This window comes from Castor canadensis, chromosome 5, assembly GCF_047511655.1.
Source record: "Castor canadensis chromosome 5, mCasCan1.hap1v2, whole genome shotgun sequence".
Taxonomy (NCBI): Eukaryota; Metazoa; Chordata; class Mammalia; order Rodentia; family Castoridae; genus Castor; species Castor canadensis.
The window spans coordinates 60977599-60995237 of record NC_133390.1 but is presented as its reverse complement, the minus strand read 5'-3'; the positions used below and the strand labels follow the sequence as shown (position 1 = coordinate 60995237).

At 39.0% G+C, this 17639-nt stretch overlaps 1 pseudogene; it reads left to right on the top strand.

Moving 5' to 3' along the window:
* The first annotated feature begins 206 nt into the window (after window positions 1-206).
* Window positions 207-16020, top strand: LOC109685423 (T-complex protein 1 subunit delta pseudogene; annotated as a pseudogene).
* Window positions 16021-17639: the final 1619 nt, after the last annotated feature.

Sequence of the window (17639 nt, the reverse complement as noted above, 5' to 3'; positions counted from 1 at the left end):
GAGTGTTGCCCAGGTTCAAATAATAGGCCTGTCTTTGGGAGGCAGAATGGGAGACTAGTCACCTCCCAGAGACCTCCCCAGTAGCCCTATCTGGGGTGAAACAGGGTCTCTCACGTTTAAGGAGTGGGACAAAACTGTGTGAGACACCTCTGGGAATTAGGGAGGTTGAGAGTTTCCTGGGAAACAGCCACAACAGAGGTTAAGTGATGGGTGACAAAAATTCAGTTCCAAAGAGGGAGACTCACGAGAGAATAGATGCATCATCCACCATTCCACCAGATAGTCCTGTGAGTATAATTTAAAAGTTTTTTTTCTGTTTTTGAGAGTGCACTTTCATTTAATTGACCTTAGCCCTGTTTCATTCTGTCATAAATAAAATCTGGGATTTAATTCTCTCTTATAATACATGAGTCTATTAACAAATGGGCTTTCTTTAAATTGCTTTTACACAAAAAATAATTTTAAGTTTACTTTCTTTCTGTTTTTTTTTTCATACAAATATAAGGCTCTAAGTTAAAAGGGTTTATGAGTTATTTTCAATAAGTAACAAAAATGTATATATAAGGTATTAAGAATATGGTTTTTAAAAAATTAAAGGTAAAAAATATACTTTTAGGAAAAGGATAAACACATGCTCCTCCAGAAGATAAAAACTAAATTGTCATAATGGGACAGTGCAAGTTGTCATAAAATGATGGAGCTTATAAATACTTATGTAAGTGATTGAGTTGATTAAAACCCAGCTACATTAAAGGTTTTGTAAGGCCAAAATCTACTGTACTGATGTTAAACTAAACCTTAATTCTCTAAGCTCTAACAACAAGGCTATCTTAAAAATATTATATTGTTCTTGGTAACATTTACAAAAAAACTGTCTTAAAATGGTTTTTGTTTTGTCAAGATAAATTTCAGGAATTTTTAGTGCTATAAGTTAATCCACAAATTTATCAAGACAAGAGTTTATTAAAACACAGACAGGCAGGAGACAGCTGAGCACAGGGAATGCTGCTGCACTGATATGAGGGTTAAGATGGATTTACTTATGTAAAGCAAAGTAAAAAAAAAAAAAAAAGCCAAAGTACACCCTCCAGATAGGATAAAGAAAAAACCTCAAAAAAGAGGACTACATTGGAGGTCAATACTTCCAGTTTCTATTGCAGTCAACAGAGTGGAGATGTTAATTCTACTTCTTCCATATGTCAGGCAGAGGGAATTTTTGGTCTGAGATGTCCAGATTGGGTCTGCTATTTTAAGGGGGCTCCATTGACTATAGGTTGGTGTGATCCTGCTGTATGGCATGAGCCATTCATTAATGTCCACAATCTGGGATATAATACGTTATCAACATCTGAGCCATGATTCTTGGCCATTAGGTTTCCTAACTTCACACTTGGTCCCCATAAATATTTACCTGTGTTGTCTGGTGATTTTTGACAGGGTTTTGACTACTTAGGTAACTGAGTCATGTTCATTTAAGAGTTCGTTTACATAAAATTTTCTAGATGACCTCACGGTTAAACAACTGTTGTCATGGGTGATTCTAATACAGTCAGAACCCTATATGTGTCAGTGGCTGGGCTATTTTGGGTCACTGACACTGTTCCCCATCCCCCAACTGATGAGAAAACTTCAAGAGCAACAACTAAACTAATATGTATATATAACCTCTATAGAGCTGTGATGCTTTTCCTGGTTCCTATACACTAAATATATTTACATTTTTCAAGTGTATCATGCCTTCTAAAATACAAAATTTAGATAAACACAGTAACAATAAGTTAATGGTACTGATATACTGTTCTGTTAGTTGCTAAAGTGTCCATCAAAATTTTAACCACGGCTCTTTTAAGTTTTTGTCATTATAGTTCAGATCCTTCTGGGCATATGCAATCAACTCCACAAAAAATGACTGTAATGCGTACTTATGTGTCAACCAGATTAGCTTTTTAGATGTCTACTTTTGTTGGATTTTATTTTGTATTATCCTTGTCTAGAAGCCCACTGCCTAACAGCCACTCCTTCTAAGCCTCTTTGTTGCTTAAATTTGGCCAAAAGGGTCTAGTTGGCACTGACTCCCACCTGACCTGCTCATTACACCACCCTCACAAGGGACCAAAATCAAACAAACAAACAAAAATCCAGGAAAGAACAAATCCTAACAATGAGGAAAGAGGGACATATATACTGATAATATATTGTTGCCATGATAATTCTACTCAGTAAAAGAAAAACAAAACAAAATAGGAGATACTGTCTGGGTAAAACAATGAAATGTCCAACCATTAAATCCCCATCTGAGGGGCCTTTTTGTTGCTATTTTGTCTATCTCTATGGCACTTAAAGTAGCAAAAATTGCTCCCTGGATCCACCACAGCCAAGTAAAGCCAGCCTCTAGCCTCACCATGCAAGATTACCCTCTGGAACACCTGTGCTCTTCCTCAGCAGGACCCTGCTTCCCAGGAGACAACAGGGGACCATGAACAATGGGACAACAACCCTGCTCTAGTCACTCCAGAAGTTGACTAGTCTACACATGACAGAAGCTTGAACATGGGATGCACTAGTGCTCTCCTCTACACACTTGGGCTCCTCTACACACTTGGTCCTTACAAGGTTTCCTCCCCTGTACTGAATGTTACAAGAGAGCCATTGTTGGGGCCTCTGCACAGCCATACTTTGTAATATACACCTGCCAACAGGTCAGGTGTTACATCAGCTCATATACTCCCCAGGTTTGCAAGGTTGCTGGTAAAAAAAAAAAAACAACGCAGGCTACATTCCTCATGGAAAGCAGGGTGCTGTGTCTTGTCTTGGGAGCAGGTTTGATGTTACCCTGCCTGGTTCCCTTGGTATTGTGGTCCATCAAGACCATTATAGAGGACATTATAGAGAAAAAAACAGCTGCCCATGTAATGATGCTATAAAAATCCTAACCCCTAAATCGAGATGATACTCTTTGACCCTAGGTGGGTCCGAGCATCAAAGGTAGGGAATAATGTAGCAGGGAAGAGGGCCAAAAAAAAGAAACAAACAAGTTTGTGTTCAGGTAATGTAGCAGGGGGCAGGGTATGGCATAGAAGGGAGATAAAACCTAAAGAATCCAAATATGAAGAAGGTCACATAGCACTAGGGGTAGAAGGGCACTTAGCGCTAGGATGAAGCCTATAGAATTGCATATAACCATATATGGGCTAAACCTTTTTTTTTTTAATTTTATTACCTCTGTGACCTGCTTGCAAGGGTACATAAAGTGAGACCTCTTTGTTCTCGGGGTTCAGCCTTTGGACATGAGTCTGCGGAATCTGTGCTGGCACAATAAAGCGTTGTTTCCTTGCCACAAGTCCCATGTCTCTGTTCGAGTTTCCCATAACATTCTCTCTATGCACTACTTTAGAAAGAGGGAAAGCATTCCTTGCCTGGTGCTTTTTGTTGTCCTTTTTCTCATTTAGATTCTAATCCAACCACCTGCCTATTGGAATTATCTATGCACAATTTTTTACCAGCTTCCCCAGAATGTCTTCTTCTTGAAAAATCTGTGCTCACTAACTACCAGTTAATAGCACATTTTAATGCAATCTATTTGAAATGGAGATAAGGGCAATGATATTTATCCAGAATCTCCAAGAAGCACATTTAATCATCCAACTAAATTAGGAGGCAGGGTTGGTGTAGGAACTGAAGCCAAGTCTAATGCCTGGGATAAATCCTATCCTCAGAGATTACAGTTGATCTTGGTGTCTTTAAACTAAGACCCATTTATTATTCTTTTGGCTTCCTCTAAGGGCCATGTCTAAACCCCAACTGTTATCCTGATGAAAAAAAATTAGAGAAATGTGCTGAATCACCAAAGTAACGTAAGGTGGAATTAAGCCTTTATCAATGTTCCTCAAGCAGGAGACTTGGGAATTATTTTAGGGTCTAGTCTTGTGATCCCTTATGGAATCTACAACACTTCTCCAAAGTTTCTATCCCAGAGCCATTCTGCAGAATTGGGAGATGGAGTCAAGGGGAAGTGGTCAAGAGGGAGGATGGGTGAAAGTCAGGCTGTGAGTGCCCACAGCCTCCACTCTATCCTAATGTGTCTGTACTTGACTCCAAGATCTGGAAGGAGAGAGTCAATTCCCTAATCAGTCTTTTAATTTAGCTGCAGAAGCACTGGGTCTGAGCAGGGCAGAAGGCAGCATATCCAAGGTCACCAAAAGCTACTCAGGTCCCAGCTGCATTCTGAGCCCACTCCAGTGTTTGTTGCTGGTGCACCTGAAGTGCAGCATGGCCTATGGAGGTTGTGTGCTTGGATAGTGTGGAGTTGGAGAAAAAGTTATAATAAATTGCCAAGGGAGAGAGAAGGGTGGAGGCTTTCTTGATTTTTGCAAGGTGAAATCTGAGTTTGCCCATTCTCCAGGACCTGGATGGGAGAAAGGGGCCACAATCCACTTCCCTTTTAGCATTTTGAAATCTTGTGGTTTACCTCTTGCTTGGCTCACCGAAATGTTACCATTATGGGCCACTCCTCAAACTCTGGTCAGAAGATTTTCCTCATGGAAAGCATCTAGGCTAGACACAAAAATGCACTGAGAATGATAATTAAGTTTATTAAACTAGAAGGGAAGGCTCTACAAAAAATGGTGATGGTCCCCACCAGGTAGGACAGAAGAGGCAAAAAATAGAGAAAAGGGATAGTCTTTGTTTCAATGGGTGTTTGTAAAGCACAATGGCAAATGATGAGAAAATTCTGGGCAGTCTTTGCAGGATGGGTTATGGTGATTGACAGTTTTATTTGACAAGGTCTTCCCACTCAATATGGACCGCTCTGCACATGCACTTTATGCTCTCAGATATCTTCTGTCCCTATCTGAAATTGTTGCTTGGTAGGAACTCAAACTCTTGAGCCACACATTCAGTCCCTGCTTGCAATATTACTCTGTGTTCAGAGACAAGAATCTAAATTGGCAAGTAAGGACCCCCTTTTCCTTCTGTCTGTAATCTATTAGTTTCTGAACTAGAAATAATGATAACTGTTCTCAGAGATTTTCTTAGTTCTAAAATTGTTTTAAGAACTTTAATGAGTATTTACATATTTAGTCCTAATAAATTTCTTTTTGAAAATTATAAAAATTGTTCAAAGTCTTGATTTTCACTGAAATCCAGGGATGCATCTGATCAATTTCTCTGTGTGTGACTGTGTGGCAAGTACTTAGTTTGTCTTTCCTAATTACTACTCTAAAGCTTATTAAATAATCTTTATCTGAAACATACTTCAACTTAAATTAGCTAGTCAATGCTACTATTGCTGTATTTTAATATTTTAGAGGAGCTACAGACAGAGTAACCAGATTTTCAATGCAATTAAATGTTTCTTCATTGAAATTGACATTTGGCAACTTTGAGTAAGTTTATGAATCCAAATCTCATTACGGAAAAAAAATAATGGTTGACCATGCATGTTTCTGCAATAATTTATCAATAAAACAGTTAAAATAAAAATGACAGAAGTTGTAGTGTCTCCTCAGTAAACTCCCCTATCACACACTAATCTAAGCCTTCTCACTCACTGATTCTGAGGGTGGCTATCTATTGCTCTCCTAAAGAGAAAAAAAGCCCTTTTGTGGCTCAGGATGGGCTACATGCATTTAAATGCTGATGGCTGTGGGATGGAGGCAGGAAGGAGGGAGGGAAAGAAAGTAAAAAAGGGAAAAACAGAGAGACATACACACACAGAGAGACAGAGAGAGAGACTATGATAGAGAATGAGAAAGAGACTATTCTAAGCAAGTAGGAGAATAAAATCAAGACTGGATATGGTGGTACAAAACTACTCCCACTAGTGAGGCTAGTTAGGAAGATCATTAGTATCAGGCCATCTTCAAACCCTGTCTTAAAAAAACAAAAGATTTACAGGAAAAGTGAATGTTTATTCTGGGTCATGTGTGACAAAATTTTTAGGAATAATGACATACTCATTTCTTTTTTCTAAACATAATACATAATACACACACACACACACACACACACACACACACACACACATTTTTTTACAAGTAAACAGCCGGAAAACATAGTTTATTTTAATTGACGTTTCTTAGTGGTATTACTATAGAGACAGTATTTGTGTTCCTATTCAACAAAACAATTTCGAGAGAAATTATACAATAATTTTGAAATCTAGATAATTATTTGGTGTGTGAGATGCCTTTTATACTTTCACTCACACAAAGTTTTTGTGACATTACCTTGATGCCTATGAAAAGAGATGATGAAAAGAGAGTTCAAAGGTTAGGAAAGTCAAAAGGGAAGACAAAGACACAAATAAATGCTTGGGAATAGCTGTTCAACTTTCTTCTTAGCTGTCAGAGAGGCATCCAGAGCCTGTACGTGGTCTTGCCATGACCACAAAACAATAGCCTTTTTGAAGAAAATTATCTCCACAAAGTTAACAATGTGAATCCATTTTGGGGAGTGATCAGCCAAACTAGAAATAATTTTAAAAGTGGTAAAGTACACATAATGTTTTAATGAAATAACAGTTAAGATTGTTTCTGAGTAATCTGTTTAGATAAATATAAGAATCAAGTACATATTTTGTATTAGAGATACAGTTGGATTAGTAAATGACATCATCACTCTGTATTTGCATATGTTAAATGTACTAGATTTCTATTTAAAGTTATTTAATGTGCCCCCATACCCATGTATCTGCAGAGACTGAAGGGGAGCTCAGCCTTCACCCTGCCAGGCAATAGCAAGGTGGCAGAACCCTGTACTTCCACACACACTCAATCAGTGATCAGAAAGGACTTTCATAACCAATGGGCAACAGAGGAATACCATGTCCCTGTGATATGGTGGAAATCTGGTAGGGAGCCTGGGCATCTACTACCACCTATTCACCCATGTGTTCCTCTTTGGGAATAAGCCAATGGAGAGTCAGAGCCTTCAGCACCATTCAGCTACAAAAAAGTGAGCTCCTATGTATCAGTTGATGTCACACAGGGAGCCTCCCTTCTTTTTCTCACCCATAGGAATATTAACATACACCTAGTGGGAAGTCTGTATTCCCATTTTTAACTTTCAGCTAAAGTCCAGACAAGCACATAAAAAAATGACTCTGACAAGTGTTTATCTGTCAACCAGAACAGACATTTTTAAGTATTGAGTTATTTTATATTTTGCTTGTAAAAACTTTTTAACTGTTGCCTAGTGATACTTTACAACAATTTAAAGGTGTCGGTACATCCATTATGGGATAGTTAGATTTAATTAAGCCCAGCCTAACAGCTATTTTTCAGTAAATCTCTTTATTGCTTAATTTGGCCAGAAAGGCCACATTGGCACTGACTTCTGATCTGTTTGATGTGTTACTCCCCCTCCTCCGTGGGACAGGTCTGACTTTCTGGAAGAAGCTATGACTTTCTGAGAGAAGCCACTCCTGGCTCTGAAGGGACAAAACTGTCAAATTGGCAGGATCTTTGGAGGCAAATGTTCGGAGAAACAGTTTAAGAGGACAGATTCACCAGGCAGTCAGCACCCCCCAACTTCTTAGACACAAGTGACACTCAGCCACTGAAGATAGTTCAAAAGAACTACACAAATGAGGGGACTTCTCCAGATCAATATACAGTCAATTATGCCAGATCCAAATCATGAGGCAACAGGACTATTGATCTCTGTTGATCTCTGCAAATGAACAAGATCTCCATGAACAACCTAGGTCTCCAGAAGAAACCTTGATTGTGCTGGACAATAATTTGGATCCCTTGTGGCCAAATGAGCCCCACAGGAAAGAAATAGGAGAGGCAATTTTCCTTGTAGGTGTAGTCTACTGCCCCTTATCAGCTTGAAGCAGATTCAGAGAAAAAGAGAACCTCAGCCCCTCAACAACCTCAAAAAGACTTTTTTGGGATCTTGTCTCTCAGGGAGAAAATGAGGCAGGCTAGGATTAGGGAAAGTTCAGGACTCAGAAAATACGTTGCCCACTCCTGACTTAAGGATGGCTCAGACCACCCTGACCTGGCCTGGGAACTGTCCAGATCCCTCCCCACTTCTTGATTATTAGATGGAAATCATCTGATTCTTCCCTTCCTATATGTTAGCATAAGTTTTAAAGCACCTGGAGAAGAGAATATCTCTCTCTCAGCCTCAAGAGTCTCCTGGGCCTACCATACTCCCTTTTGTATTTCCCTTCTCTAATTTTTAATAAACTCCATGTACTCCCAGGTGTCCTGCTATGGATTCTTCATGGTGGAACACAAAGAATTTGGAAGTCTTCTGAATACAGACTGCACCATCAGCCTCCAATAGTGTGCACTCCTTTTCATTTTGCAGCTATTCCAGTCATTCAGGAATTTAGGAAACCTAAAATCCTAGGATTTTACTTGCTCAGTCTAACTTAGGAAATGGGAGATCTACAAGGTGTGGGTAATCTCTCTTGAACAGTAATCTGCCACAAGTGATATCCCTTTTTCAGGGATCAAACTAACTTGTTTGAACATCTGTAGCAATTCCATGAAGGATTTGGCTTATGCCTACTTGGTCTCACCAACAGATTTCCCTATTGCCTCACCAAATTAGGTATCACCACCTGCAGGGCAGCAATTTCCTCCCACACAGCTAAATTAGCACAGACAAAAGTAAGCTTTCTAATTCTTCCATCTCTTCTACATCTTATGCTCTAGGGACCATGTATCTGTGAGGTAAATGACCAAAAGCCAGTCATCAGGGTTTCCCTTGGGAATTACTTATGAGCAGTTGCTAAAGCAAGGACCAGGGGCAGGCTACTGAACATACCAAGTCAGCAAGAATGGTTTGTCAGTTAAAAGGAAGCAATAGAACAGTAGAAACAAGCAACCAGACCAGAATCTCAAAAGAGAAGAGGATTTAGAAACACTAGGTAGAGCTGGTCCTGGCATGACCTTGGGTGAATCTGGTCAGCCATGTTTGGATTTTTTAAGCTGCAATAATTATTTCCTTGGGTTAAGAAAGCAGGAAGGGGAAGTTTTAAAAAAGTTAGTGCATAACTAAAAATATGATGAAATAATAGAGAGAATGTGCTTGTGATGTGTAATGAAATTCTGGAAACAGAAATCACATTTCTGTTTTTTTTCTGCAAAATTCCCCAAATCAAAATATTTTTAGTGAGAAAGAAAATGAAAACAAAGATGAATATGAACACCATGTAGTGGAAATAATGACCACTGGCACAATTTCATAAAATTACATAATCTGTACCTATCCAAATATGTTACTTGTGTTAAATATTATCCTCAAAATCCATAAAGCAGACTATTTTCAGACCACTTTTCGAAGTGTTTATGCTCAGCCTGTCCCATGAGTGTAGAACTATCACTACTTCTCACTAAAATATACACTGTTGTCAGTTTGCCCCTTGAAAATCTACAGGTTATCATTCAGCTCATTTCTCTTTGGAGTTAGCCAGGTTCTCTAGGTGGTCTCCCTTTGATGCCTTTGCCCAAAGACTCAGATGAATACAGACATTCATTTTGATCTTTTCCATTGCTGACTTGACTGCCAAACAGCTCTGCTTCTCTATGTATTGTACAACTTTTGTAATAACCCTTCTAGTTGGACTTTTGAGCAAAGGCTGTCTCACAGCCTCCACCACAACACATTTCCAACCCAATTCTACTGCCACACATACTTTGTGCATGTTCATCCACAAACACACACACAGTTTCCTATTCTGTACCAAGCAGGCCTGGCACAGTGGCTCACTCTTGGAATTCCAGTTACCTGGGAGGAAGATATTGGGAACATCACAGTTTGAAGCTAACACTCACAAAAATTTAGTGAGACCCCATTTCAACCAATAATCTGGGTGTAATGGGACATGACTGTAATCCCTAGCTAGATGGGAGTTATAAATCAGAGTATCCTGGTCCAGGCCAGCCAGGGCAAAAATACAAGACCCTATGTGAAAAACAAAGTTCAAAGGGCTGGAGGTGCGGCTCAAGTGGTAGAGAGCTTGCCTAGCAAGCACTGAATTCAACCTCAGTACCCCAAAAAGTAAGACCAACAGCTATACATTTCATTTTGCTTGCTGATATCTTCTTGTGCATTGTATTATTGAATATTACTCTAACAGAGTTCATGTCCCTCCTAGGAAAATCTAGTAAATTCAGGTAATCCAAAGTTTGTAATTTATTAATCTGCATATCACAAATGAATAACATAATGTGTACTACAAAACTGGTGCTCAATTAGTGTTTGCTCAGTTAATTAATCTAAACCTGTTGGGCAATATAATGCTTGTTTAAAGAACAAATAGTTGGTCTGTCTTGACATCTCATTTTTGCTTTTTCTTTGCCATCTCTCTGGCTGTTTTAATTGTCTTGCCTTGACTGTTTTCCTTCCTTCTTTTGTATGGACACATATACTATCCTTTGTTTCTTTCTGGCAAGCACTATTAGGAGGAAAAATTGTTTTTCAAATGATAACAATAGCATTCCAAAATTAGGTATATTAATCATGAATCTTCGCATGCCTAACAGTTTAACTGTGAAATATATAAAGAAAAATCTAATAAAATTATAAAAAAGAATTCATAGATCTACAACCATGACAAGGGAGCTTCCTGTACATCTCTCAGAATTTTTAATTCCATGTATCAAAAATCATGAATGCACACAAGTCAAATATAAAGATACAGAAAATTTGAAAAGTAAATACTCACATATACTTTCTACATTTAATTTAAATATGTAACATTTATATGTCAATACACTACATATTTTATTATATGTATATTCATTACTCAAACATACATTACTCAAGGAGAAAATTATCATCTTTTCAAACACTCAAAATATTCCCCAATATTGAACTTGAAATTGGTTACAAAACCTTGCTCCCCTAAGGTCTTGAATACTGTCCATTGTGCAATAAAATCAGAAATTTATACAGTTCTTTTAACTTAGTATATCAGGAAAAATTTGCTATTATAAACTATTTCAACTCAATGTAAGTTAGAGAAACTAATTTAATCCTATTTACACTTATTAGAAAACATGATAGAATGAAAAATAAATACAAGGTTTTTACTCCCTTCCAAAATATAGAAGGGAATTATTAAGACAACAGTACAATGTAATGAACAGATACGCAAAATGTAGACTTGGTGCAAAACCCGTATTTTGTCCTTTAAGATTAACAAAATAGATGAAATATTGGTAAGTGTGAGTAGAAAAGGGAAGGTTGTACAAACATTGACTCCCCAACAGTATTAGGGGCAGAAAGTATCCAGAGAGACCCTGGGCCCCCTGACTGTTGAGTGGCCTGTGATTTGTTGACTGGCACTCTTGGAAGACCAGAGAGATTCTGGGAGGCAATGACTGTTGAGGCTGAGATTTCTTGAAACCTTGTTGAGATTTTGCAGAGCAGAGATGTGAAGAAATTATTACTTTTAGAATCCAGAGTAGGAAAGGGATCAAAGCTAGAATTCAAGTCTTGGGAGATTTTCTTGTTTTTGGAAATTCAGAATCTGAATACACCTGCGGTGTGTACTGTGGACGGTATACTGTGCCTTCCTTCACCACCACTGCCTTCCCCTCTTAGCAGAGGCTGATGGTGATCAACATCACACTGAAAGGGATTTTAAGGGGGATTAAAGGGATTAAAAGTGAATGTGATCTCCTATGGATGAGAGCTTGAAGAACTCACAAATTCAGATAAATAGATAGCACGGGCACACTTTTTATATAATAGATAGTGTGAACCTTCGTGACCTCTATATTCATTATTTTCTCCATTTTTTGTGCAAAAAGAGAGAAAACCTCATTTTAAGACTTGCCAGGTTCCCCTTCAAAAAGACTATCCATTCTGATTCCCCCAACCATCCCCATATCCTTACCAATACAGGGAATTACTATTTTAAGATTTTCAATTCAGTAGGTGAAATATGACCTGTTTTACTTTGGAGAGGATATTTTTCTTAAGTCTAATTCATCTATGAAAACAGCTTCTAAATATCAAATTGTTCTTCAACACTGAAAATAAAAATATGGGAAAGCAGAGAGAACCAGGCCCACTCTTTCCAACAGATGATATGATTCATGCAGACAAATGGGACCAGCACAGCACAAACAGTAGTGATCTAAGTCCCCAGCACAGACATGGCATTTGCTGGACTCCAGGCAGGGGAACTGAGCATCTTTACCTTGTGCTGTGCACAGCACCACTGCTGCCATCCCCCAAATCAGGCTGTAGGTGGACAGCTGACAGAACACCTGAAGACAGAAAGTATAGAAATTGGGTATTGCATTTAGAGAAAGTCAAGGAAGCTCCAATCAAATCATTTCAGGGAAGGTTATAGTTATGTTTTTGTCCACCAGAGAATTTTGGTTTTGTGGAAGCAGAACCAAAGGTTACAAATAGAAGAAATAACAGAGTGCTCAGAATGTGGGGAGGGAAAGCCACAGTGTAGCTCTTTCATGATAGCAATTGTTCTTTGCAATTTGGAACACTGCTCTCAGAGCCACCATTCCAAGAGCAAGATCTCAAAGATCTTGGGAAATCAGTTTGCCTTAAGTAAACACAGGAAACACAGAGGGAACATATGTCAAGTAGCAACCACTTCCTGAATAGCCAGCCTACTTATGCTAGTATCAAGAATATTACTCAGCCGGGTGACAGTGGCTCGCACGTGTAATCCTACTTAGGAGGCTGAGATTGGGAGAACTGCAGCTCAAGCTCCACTCAAGGAAACAGGTGGTGAGACCCCATCGCCAAAATAACCAGAGCAAAATGGACTGGAGGTGTGGCTCAAGCTGTAAAGCAGCTGCTTTCCAAGTACAATGCCTTAAGTCCAAACCCTGGTTCCACTAAAAAAAAAAGAAAGAAAAGAATAAAACTCAAACGGAAACACTTTTCAGAGCAGCTGCCTTGTGCTTGTTGAGGCAGATTCTCCTGCAAATTTTATATAAATTGCATATTTAAAAAGACAGTAGAAACTTCTTTCCAATGGTTTATTTTCTCGTGTCTGGGCAAAAATGCTTAACTTCTTAGAAGCCATACGGCTATCAAGGGAATGCTATTCTGGGCATCTCCTTGCTACGAAATGAGAAGGCAGAGTGCTCAGGTGAATGCAACTCACAAGTGCCTCATGATCTCTTCCTTTGGGCCGCAGGTACATTCATCCAAAGGCACATGGCAAGAGATGTAACTTTTCCCTACTATTTATTTACTTCTGTATTTTTCTACAATAAAGGTAAATGAGAAGTATAACTTTTCTCTATTTTTCTTTAACTGAACTTTATTTTATTTCACTTTGCTATCCCAACTGGAGGCAGAAACTGAATTCAATCAATGGTGCAACATCTCTTTGATTCAGCTTCCCACCACACAAACTCCAGGATTGCCTCCATCTCTGACTTGAATCTACATTCCCAGGAGCTGACATAGTGTCAGGATGTAGAATGGGGCTAGTAGTCGGTTACAACTATCTGCCTGGCATTTGCCAGGATGGCTGTGCTCCCCTCAACACCCATGGCCACTGGTTTGTATAACTGCTGCTTATGTGGCAAGCTGGTATTACCTTGTGTTCTTATATGCTGCCCTAGGTTCTCCTTATACTGAATAAAGGGAAATTCTACAAGGCTTTCTGCCTACCTGCCCATATCTATCCATCTCTGTTTTACTGTTCCCCTGCCATGGTGGATGTGGACAGGAATGTCACTTCCCATAGTGCTCACTAGGGAAGTGAGGACCTCAACACCTACTTGCAGGTTCTATTTTCTAAATACTCCTGCAAGGGACCAAGCACAAGACTTCCTTTTCAGAATGCAAACTGGTTTCTGACCCCAGTCATTAATTAGTTAGTCCCTGTTTGCTCTCTCAGCCTAGAAAGCACCTATCTCCCCTGGTGTCAGGAAAGTTGGCTTCTCTACCACCCAGCACTCTTCAGGTCAACTCTTTCTGGCATTAACTTTCTTCTAGTTGTTCAGCATTTAGGTTTTGGAGCTCAAATTCCTAGGCTCTTGCTATTGTAAAACTGACTCCTGAAATATCTCTTTTGCTTTTCTGTGGTGGTATTATTCCTCTAAGGTAATGAGTACATGATTGTCTTATTTGAAACAATAGGGGACAAAAATAAATGACTGCAATTATAAAAAAAACACACACAAAATATCAAAGTATCAAAATAATAGTAACTTTACATTTTGTAGAAGGTGACAACCACTAATGATAACAATATTAACATTTATTGACACATAATGTACTAAACGCTGTTCTTAGCACTTCAGATAAACTATTTCTTCCAGTACTTCACATAAACCTGTCAAGGAGGCACTATTGTTATTACCATTGCCAAAATTTAGAATATGAAGCATAAAAAAGTCATTTTCTCAACATCACAGATAGGAAGTGGTTCAGCCAAGATTTAAGCCCAGGTAGTCTGACTCCAGAGCTCATAACCATAACCACAGTACCATATTCCTCCCCCATGTGAAAAGGATTGTTGGTTTCAAAATGTAGACACAAAAATATAAAATTATGTTGTTACTGTCTATGACCAAATCACAGCTGTGAGGGATGAACAAACTCTAACTCACACAGCAGTCCTGCTTCATTGCCCTGGAACAATATGATTGATTCAGTTTTGAAACTGGTATGTGAGAAATATTTAACAAGGTTTCCACAGAGCCAAGCAATCTCTGAGTACCACTGACTAATTGCAGAGAAATTCTACTGGTCATAAAGCAGACCCCACCTGCTGTCTCACAGGCCTGAGCTCCCATTTCCTACTATCTGCAACTCAGCACCTCCAACAACACTCTGCAACTACTTCGTTGAACTCAAAGGCTGTGACTCAGTATTCAAGTCTGCTTTCTCCAATGAGTGTAAATGCAGTGATGAAAGTGCTTGACTCAGCCACAGCTACTAGTATAGATCTCAGAGATATTAAAATAGTTAAGGAACTCAGTGGGACAATTGATGACTGTGAGTTGGTGAAGAGGCTCATTCTCATCCAAAGAGTGGTGATTCTGGCATATCCAGAGTTGAAAGGCTAAGACTGGGCTTATTCAGTTTTGCTTATTTGCTTTCAAAGCAGATATGGATAATCAAATCATTTCTGACAATGCCCAGATGGACAGAGCTCTGCAATAAGAGAAGGCTTATATTTTAAATTTAGTGAAGCAGATTTGAAAGACAGAATGTAATGTCCTTCTTATACAGAAGTCTATCCTAAGAAATGCCCTTTGTGATCTTGCATTACATTTTCTGAACAAGATGAAAATTATGGTGGTTAAGGATATTGAAAGAGAAGACATCAAGTTCATTTGTAAGACAACTGGAACTAAACCAGTTTTCCATATTAACCAATGCACTGCTGACATACTGGGTTCTGCTAAGTTAGCTGAGGAAGTCAATTTAAATGGTTCTGGAAAACTACTCAGGATTACGGACTGTGCAAGCCCTGGAAAAACTGTTACGATTGTATGTGGTTCTAACAAGCTAGTGCTGGAAGAAGCTTAGTGCTCCATTCACTATGCCCTGTGTGTTATTTGCTACTTAGTGAAGAAGAGAGGTCTTATTGCAGGAGGCAGTACCCCACAAATAGAGTTGGCCCTAAGATTGACTGAATATTCATGAACAGTGAGTGGCATGGAATCCTATGGTGTTTGTGCTTTCACAGATGCAATGGAGGTCATTCCATCTATACTAGCTGAAAAAGCTGGCCTTAATCCCAATTCTACAGTAAGAGAATAAAGAAACCAGCATTCCCATGGAGAAAAAACATCAGGGATTAATGATCAAAAGGGAGGTATTTCCAACATTGTGGAAGAAATGGTTGTCCAGCCTCTCTTGGTTTCAGTCAGCACTCTGACCCTAGCAACTGAAACTGAAAACGATGATGTGGTAGAAACCCAATTATCTGGATTCCACTGGCAGACTGCCATCATCACGGCCACCAATACTGTGGCTAGAGTGGAAGATGATCACCTTGATATTCCTTGTTGTCTGGAAGATTGTTTCCTCTGTGAATTCCTGGACTTGGGCTTCTAGTTGGCATTTGCTTGAAATTGTATGAAACTATTTAATGAAAATTATGTATTTGGTTTCAAAAGGCAAATTTTTAAAAAAGAGAAAAGTAATGTTAACAAGATATGGGCATATCCTAATTCCATACCATTAAAAAAAAAATTCTGTCCCCCTCACATGAAAATCCAGGCCCCAGCAGAGACTGTAATGAGAAAATGCAGAAGAGATTGGCTTTCCTAGTGAAAAATCTGTGTTCTAGGACAAGAGAAAAAACAGACATACACCAGACCCATGACTGTGGACTGGTAGTCAGCTATTTAAAAGCAAATACACAGAGATTGAGGCAAAGGAAACCAGAAAGAAAGCCTCACTCCTAAACATACACATGCTGCTATTTTATACATTTCCCACTCTGTGCCTCCTCCCATCCCTGGGTCTGCTCACCAGGTTGTTCATTCTAGCTCCCCACAGCACAGGTGGCCAGGTGCAGCTGCGAAAGGGCACTGCTGTCTTCCAAGGACCAGGGTGCGCATCCAGCAATGACAGAGACACACAGAGGGCCTGTGCATTGTCACCTGCCCTGCAACCGCACCAGGAGCCCAAGCAGTACCCCAATGCTGCCCCCTTCCCATCTGCTCCCTCCTCCCTTCCCATCCACTTGCCCCTTGTGAAATGCCACCCATATCAATCCATTTGTCTGCAATGGACTACCTGGATCTTCACCCATTTTCTGCTTTTCTTTTTTCAATTGAGGAAACTGAGAAATTATCTGGAAAAATAACTTTTTCCTGTTACCTGTGCTGAAAACAGAAATGGGGTGGAAGGTGGGGAAGATGAATTGTTTCAATAATTGTGTTAGGACTTGAAGGAGTGACATGTTTTCAAGGTGAATTTAAGCAATGGACACTTGAAAAAAAACCAAACTTACATTTATTATTTTTTATTCAGAATCAAATTACATATTCCAGCCCTGGATTTTGTGATGGTTTATGATGTGATCAGGGTTTCTCCTTACTGAAGCCTTTCCTTGCGCTGGCAGTAATGATGAGGATTCATTTTATTTCAGTAAGTTCCAGAGTCCTCTGGGCTTAAACGAAAAGGACAAAGAGATCAATGACATATTTCCCTCTAAAGACTTTCATGTTTTACCTCCAGTGTCATCTGACAAAGTATTGCAACAACGCTTTACCTGCAAGGATTCACAGTACTGCCTCTTTCTTTCCTTCCTCACCTTATTGGAGAATGATTGAGAGATGTCTATGTGTTGATTGTATACCTTCCTAAACCATATACAGCTTCAGGACTGTTATACACCTGTGACACCATTGCTAGAGACTATGTTATAAACATATCTATTCCCTACAGATGTTTACTCACTGTTTATTATTGTAATTTCTGTAATAAGAACACATAAGTTATACCATGATTTTAGCAAAATTTAAAGTATACAATACATATTGTTAACTACAAGAATTATGCTGTTCAGTAGATCTCTAGGACTTAGTCAACTTGAAAAAGAAAACTACATATTCTTTACTAATAGATTACTGCCTGGTTTCCTTCTCGCCTCAGCCTCAGCAACCACCATTTTACTGGACAATTTTAGATTCTTCATTTAAGTGATATTACATAGTATTTCTCCT